The sequence below is a fragment of the Chrysemys picta genome, unplaced genomic scaffold, assembly GCF_011386835.1.
Source record: "Chrysemys picta bellii isolate R12L10 unplaced genomic scaffold, ASM1138683v2 scaf73, whole genome shotgun sequence".
NCBI lineage: Eukaryota > Metazoa > Chordata > Testudines > Emydidae > Chrysemys > Chrysemys picta.
In genome coordinates this window covers 109,681-116,535 of record NW_027052780.1, presented here as the reverse complement: position 1 = coordinate 116,535, position 6,855 = coordinate 109,681, and positions in this window count along the sequence as shown.

The window sequence follows — 6,855 nt, the reverse complement described above, 5'->3', positions numbered from 1 at the left end:
CAACTCATCTAACAACATTGTCAATCTTTCCAACCACACGCTTAGCCCAGCAGAAGAGTCTGTCCTATCTCGGGGACTCTCTTTCTGTCCCACCGTCCCCACGAACATGATACAGTTCTGCGGTGATCTGGAAGCCTACTTTCCTCGTCTCCGACTCAAGGAATATTTTCAACGCACCACTGAACAGTGCACTGACCCACAGGAACCCTCCTACCAACACTACAAAAAGAAGAATTCTGCGTGGACTCCTCCTGACGGTCGAAATGACAGACTGGACCTCTACATAGAGTGTTTCCGCAGACGTGCACAGGCTGAAATTGTGGACAAACAACATCACTTGTCCCATAACCTCAGCCGTACAGAACGCAATGCCATCCACAGCCTCAGAAACAACTCTGACATTATCATCAAAGGGGCTGACAAAGGAGGTGCTGTAGTCATAATGAACAGGTCAGATTATGAACAGGAGGCTGCCAGGCAACTCTCCAAGACCACATTCTACAGGCCACTATCCTCTGATCCCACTGAGGAATACCAAAAGAAACTACACCATCTGCTCAAGAAACTCCCAGCTATAGTACGGGAACAAATCTACATGGACACACCCCCAGAACCCCGACCAGGGGTATTCTATCTGCTACCCAAGATCCATAAACCCGGAAACCCTGGACGCCCCATCATCTCAGGCATTGGCACTCTGACGGCAGGATTATCTGGCTATTTGGCCTCTCTCCTCAGGCCCTATGCTACCAGCACTCCCAGCTATCTTCGAGACACCACCAACTTCCTGAGGAAACTACAATGCATTGATGTTCTTCCTGGAAACACCATCCTGGCCACCATGCATGTAGAAGCACTTTATACCAATATTCTACATGAGGATGGACTACAAGCTGTCAGGAACAGTATCCCTGATGAGGCCACAGCAAGCCTGGTGGCTGAGCTTTGTGACTTTGTCCTCACCCACAACCACTTCAGATTTGGGGACAACTTATACCTTCAAGTCAGTGGCACTGCTATGGGTACTCGCATGGCCCCACAGTATGCCAACATTTTTATGGCTGACTTAGAACAACGCTTCCTCAGCTCTCGTCCCCTAGTGCCCCTCCTCTACTTGCCCTACATTGACGACATCTTCATCATATGGACCCACGGAAAGGAGGCCCTTGAAGAATTCCACCTGGACTTCAACAATTTCCACCCCACCATCAACCTCAGCCTGGACCAGTCCACACAAGAGATCCACTTCCTGGACACTACAGTACAAATAAGTGATGGTCACATAAACACCACCCTATACCGGAAACCTACTGACCGCTAAACATACCTACATGCCTCCGGCTTCCATCCAAGACACATCACACGATCCATTGTCTACAGCCAAGCCCTAAGATACAACCGAATTTGCTCCAACCCCTCAGACAGAGACAAACACCTACAAGATCTTTATCAAGCATTCGTAAAACTACAATACCCACCTGGGGAAGTGAGGAAACAGATTGACAGAGCAAGACGGGTACCCAGAAATCACCTACTACAGGACAGGCCCAACAAGGACAATAACAGAACACCACTGGCCATCACATACAGCCCCCAGCTAAAACCTCTCCAGCGCATTATCCACGATCTACAACCTATCCTGGAAAATGATCTCTTACTCTCACAGACCTTGGGAGGCAGGCCAGTCCTCGCTTACAGACAACCCCCCAACCTGAAGCAAATACTCACCAGCAACTACACACCACACCACAGAAACACCAACCCAGGAACCTATCCCCGTAGCAAACCTCGTTGCCTACTCTGTCCCCATATCTACTCTGGCAACAGCATCAGAGGACCCAACCACATCAGCCACACCATCAGGGACTCATTCACCTGCACATCCACTAATGTCATATATGCCATCATGTGCCAGCAATGCCCCTCTCCCATGTACATTGGCCAAATCGGACAGTCCCTCCGCAAAAGAATAAATGGACACAAATCGGACATCAGGAGTGGTAACATACATAAGCCAGTAAGTGAACACTTCAATCTCCCTGGTCATTCTATTACAGATTTAAAAGTCACTATCATTGAACAAAAAAACGTCAGAAACAGACTTCAAAGAGAAACAGCAGAACTAAAATTCATTTGCAAATTCAACACCATTAATCTGGGCTTGAATAGGGACTGGGAGTGGCTGGCTCACTACAGAAGCAGCTTTTCCTCTCCTGGAATTGACACCTCCTCATCTATTATTTGGAGTGGACTACATCCACCCTGATTTTTGAATTGGCCCTGTCAACACTGGTTCTCCACTTGTGAAGTAACTCCCTGCTCTCCATGTGTCAGTATATAATGCCTGCATCTGTAACTTTCACTCTATGCATCCGAAGAAGTGAGGTTTTTACTCACGAAAGCTTATGCCCAAATAAATCTGTTAGTCTTTAAGGTGCCACCAGACTCCTTGTTGTTTTCCTAATATCCCCAGTGATTCTACGGGACAAAATCCCAGGGAGGGAATAAAATTCTGCCACCTTAAACTAGTGTTTTCCATGCCTAGAATTCAGATGGCACCAGGTGGATCAGACTGAACAGGTTACAAACCTCTCCGAGGCACTTACTTTCTCAACAGGGACTTCTGTTTTCTAGTAAAATGGGTAAAAGGAAAGGAGAAAACTCGAAAGAGGCTCCTGCTCACACTCACATATGTGAACCCTAATACTCTCTCAGTCCTCAAAGAGAGCTCGAGAAGGAGACTTGCTGAAGCAAAGCCACAGGGGTCTCTGAGGTTTCCCTGGCCCTGCGCCCCTGTTTTGCCTGGCTGATGTGAGCATCTCTCTCTGAGGTCACCACCTCCCTAACAACTTTGACCAATAGGCTGAGCTCCTGCAAAAGGCCTTTGTGATGTCACTGCCACACCCACCCATCCCCTGAAGTGCTAATATCCTGCTGCTGGCCTGACACTTTGGAGGTTTGAGCTACTCTCTGTGGATCACCCCACTCAATGCGTCTTCATTCTAGGAAGCAAGCCGGTTAGACAGTAAAACATTAGAGGCTGCTCCCAATGCTACACTCAGTGTTTCCAAAATTAATACACTTTATGGCCAGAAGAGACCTTTAGAGCATCTCATCTAACCCCCTGCATATCATAGGCTTCCTGTATAGGACAATAGTTACTTTTTGGGCACAAACATTCCAGAAAGGCATCTAGTTTCATTCAATGACTTCAAGAGATGGAGAATCCACCACTTTCCCTTTCACTGAGTGCCAGGGGGCTCCATTTCCCCTTCCACTAGCTCCCCATTTACAGTGAGCCAGAGCAGTACCTGCAACAGAGAGCGGGAGTTGCTGAAGGCCTCAGAGGCACAACCCCTGCAGTGTCTCAGGCACCTGGCGCAAGTGATGGATGATGCGGAGCTGGTGCCTCACTTTGGCCGTGACGCCCTCCTGCTGCAAGGGAATGAGAACCTGTCAGACTCAAACGCCCCGAGGAATCAGGGGGAATTAAGGGCACCTGGAACCAGCAGTATTTCCACTCAGCACCTGCCCAACACTGAGGGATGAATTCACCTCCTGAATCCCAGAATGGAGTCTTCTTGTCCTTTCTAGTAACCTCCAGTGCCAATCCCCCTCCTTCTAGGGTGAGCTCCTGCTACCTCCCCCTCAGTGTCCTTGACAGCTGTTCCACCTCCAAACCACAGCTTAAGTCATCAGAAACCTCTTCTAGACCCCCACCAAGGTTGGGCTGGGAGGCGGGTCTAGCAGTGGGGGCAGGAGGGATTCTGGCAGCAGTGAAGTGGGTTGCGGGGAGGTTGAGATCTTGCCCAAGTCATCCAAGACACTAACGCTAAGCCACAGGATGGCAGCATCTAGTGTCTGTGGAGTCCAAGCACTATTTCAACCCCACAATTTGGATGAACGTCCCACAAGAGGAGGTGAAGATCATCCCCAGCAACACACACACACACACACACACACACACACACACACACACACACACACACACACACACACACACACACACACACACCACTCCTGGTGGTGGGAGGGGAACAGGAGAAAGGACAAAAGAAGTAAGAGATGAAGAGAAAGGAAGGAGGGATGGTGGAAAAGGTAAAACGAAAAGGACAAACCCTAATGTCCCCAGTGATTCCACGGGACAAAATCCCGTGTGGACTACAAAATTCTGTCACCTTGAACTAGTGTTTTCCATGCCTAGAATTCAACGGGCACCAGGTGGATCAGACTGAGCAGGTTCAAAAACCTCTTGGAGGCTCTTACCTTCTAAACAGGGACGTCTGTTTTCTAGTAAAATCAGTAAAAGGGAAGGAGAAAACTCGAAAGAGGCTCCTGCTCTCACTCACATACGTGAACCCTAATACTCTCTCAGTCCTCAAAGAGAGACCTCGAGAAGGAGACTTGCTAAAGCAAAGCCACAGGGGTCTCTGAGGTTTCCCTGGCCCTGCGCCCCTGACTGATGTCAGCATCTCTCTCTGAGGTCACCACCTCCCTAACACCTTTGACCAATACGCTGAGATACTGCATGTAGCGGGGCGGCCTGGCTCCCAGGCGCCCCAGGAAGTGAAGGCCACCGCGGCCTGTCCCCACCCCCCAGAAGTCAAGGGGCGGGACAGGAAGTATAAAGGCCAAGCCACAGCGCTCAGTAGCTGGCCGGCAGCGAGAGAGGACAGACGCTGGTGCCCGAGCTCCCGCGGACCTGAGCCTGCCGAGAGCCCGGTATCCTGAGGAACGGTCTGAGCTTCCCCCCGCCAAGGGCCCAGAGGGTGTGACAGACCTACCTGCTGCTCGGGGCCCGGAGCAGCCCATGATCTGCGACCAAGCAGACGGTACTCAGGAGGAACAGGTACCCGTGGAGGAGGAGATGGGAAGTGGCCCGGGGATAGCAGACCCCGAACCCATGTCAGTGTGTTGCGGTCAGGATCCCCACTGACTGCGCGGCAGACGGACTGCTGCGGATAGGGCCCGGGGCTGGAACACAGTGGAGTGGGTGGGCCTGTGTTCCCCACTGCCACCCCGTGCTGGGTGGCAGTCTCTCCTCCTCCTTGTCCAAGGGGCCTGGGCCTCTGACTGACGATTGGTTTGCTGCCCCGCCCTGACCTAGGGCCTGGGCTAACCCAAACTGACCCAGCTCCTGCTACAAGGCCTGGGCCGCTGACTGACTACTGGTTTGTTCCCCGCCCTGACCCAGGGCCGGAGCTGTTGATTGTGTGCTCAGTCCCTGCATAAGGGCCTGAGCTCTGAACTGTTGATTGTGTGCTCAGTCCCTGCACAAAGGCCTGAGCGCCGAACTGCTAATTGTGTGCTCAGCCCCTACCCAAAGGTCTGGGCCCTAGACTGTTATTCGCTTTGTAGCGGGGCGGCCTGGCTCCCAGGTACCCCAGGAAGGGACGAGCCCCACCCCGGAACTACTACACTGCAAAAGGCCTTTGTGATGTCACTGCCACACCCACCCATCCCCGGAAGTGCTAATGTCCTGCTGCTGGCCTGACACTTTGAAGGTTTCAGCTACTCTGTGTGGATCACCCCACTCAATGCGTCTTCATTCTAGGAAGCAAGCCGGCTAGACAGTAAAGCATCAGAGGCTGCTCCCAATGCTACACTCAGTGTTTCCAAAATTTGTAGACTTTATGGCCACAAGAGACCTTTAGAACATCTCATCTAAGCCCCTGCATATCATAGGCCTCCTGTATAGTACAATAGTTACTTTTTGGGCACACACATTCCAGAAAGGCATCTAGTCTTCATGCAATGACATCAAGAGATGGAGAATCCACCACTTTCCCTTTTAGTGAGTACCAGGGGGCTCCATTTCCCCTTCCACTAGTTCCCCATTTACAGTGAGACAGAGCAGTACCTGCAGCAGGGAGCGGGAGTTGCTGATGGCCTCAGAGGCACAGCCCCTGCAGTGTCTCAGGAATCTGGCGCAAGTGCCGGATGATGCGGAGCTGGTGCATCACTTTTGGCCGTGACGTCCTCCTGCTGCAAGGGAACGAGAACCTGTCAGAGACTCAAACGCCCCGAGGAATCTGGAGGAATTAAGGGCACCTGGAACCAGCAGTATTTCCACCCAGCACCTGCCGACCACTGAGGGATAAATTCACCTCCTGAACCCCAGAATGGAGTCTTCTTGTCCTTTCTAGTAACCTCCAGTGCCAACCCCCCTCCTTGAAGGATGAGCTCCTGCTATCTCCCCCTCAGTGCCCTTGACAGCTGTTCCACCTCCAAACCACAGCTCAAGTTATTAGTACCTTTGGACACAGACTGGCTAACCTAGTGAGGAGGGCTTTAAACTAGGTTCGACGGGGACAGGTGAGCAAAGCCCACAGGTAAGTGGGGAACATGGAGACCGGGGAGATGGGTCAAAAACGAGAGGGAGTGTGGGCTATATTGTCAGAGGGAAAGGAGGGTCGGGACAAAACTGGGAGGAAAGATCAAAGCAGTATCTTAGATGCCTATATACAAATGCGAGAAGTATGGGGAATAAGCAGGAAGAACTGGAAGTGCTAATAAATAAATACAACTATGACATTGTTGGCATCACTGAAACTTGGTGGGATAATACACATGATTGGAATGTTGGTGTGGATGGGTACAGCTTGCTCAGGAAGGATAGACAGGGGAAAAAGGGAGGAGGTGTTGCCTTGTATATTAAAAATGTACACACTTGGACTGAGGTAGAGATGGACATAGGAGACGGAAGTGTTGAGAGTCTCTGGGTTAGGCTAAAAGGGGTAAAAAACAAGGGAGATGTCATGCTAGGAGTCTACTACAGGCCACCTAACCAGGTGGAAGAGGTGGATGAGGCTTTTTTTAAGCAACTAACAAAATCATCCAAAGCCCAAGATTTGG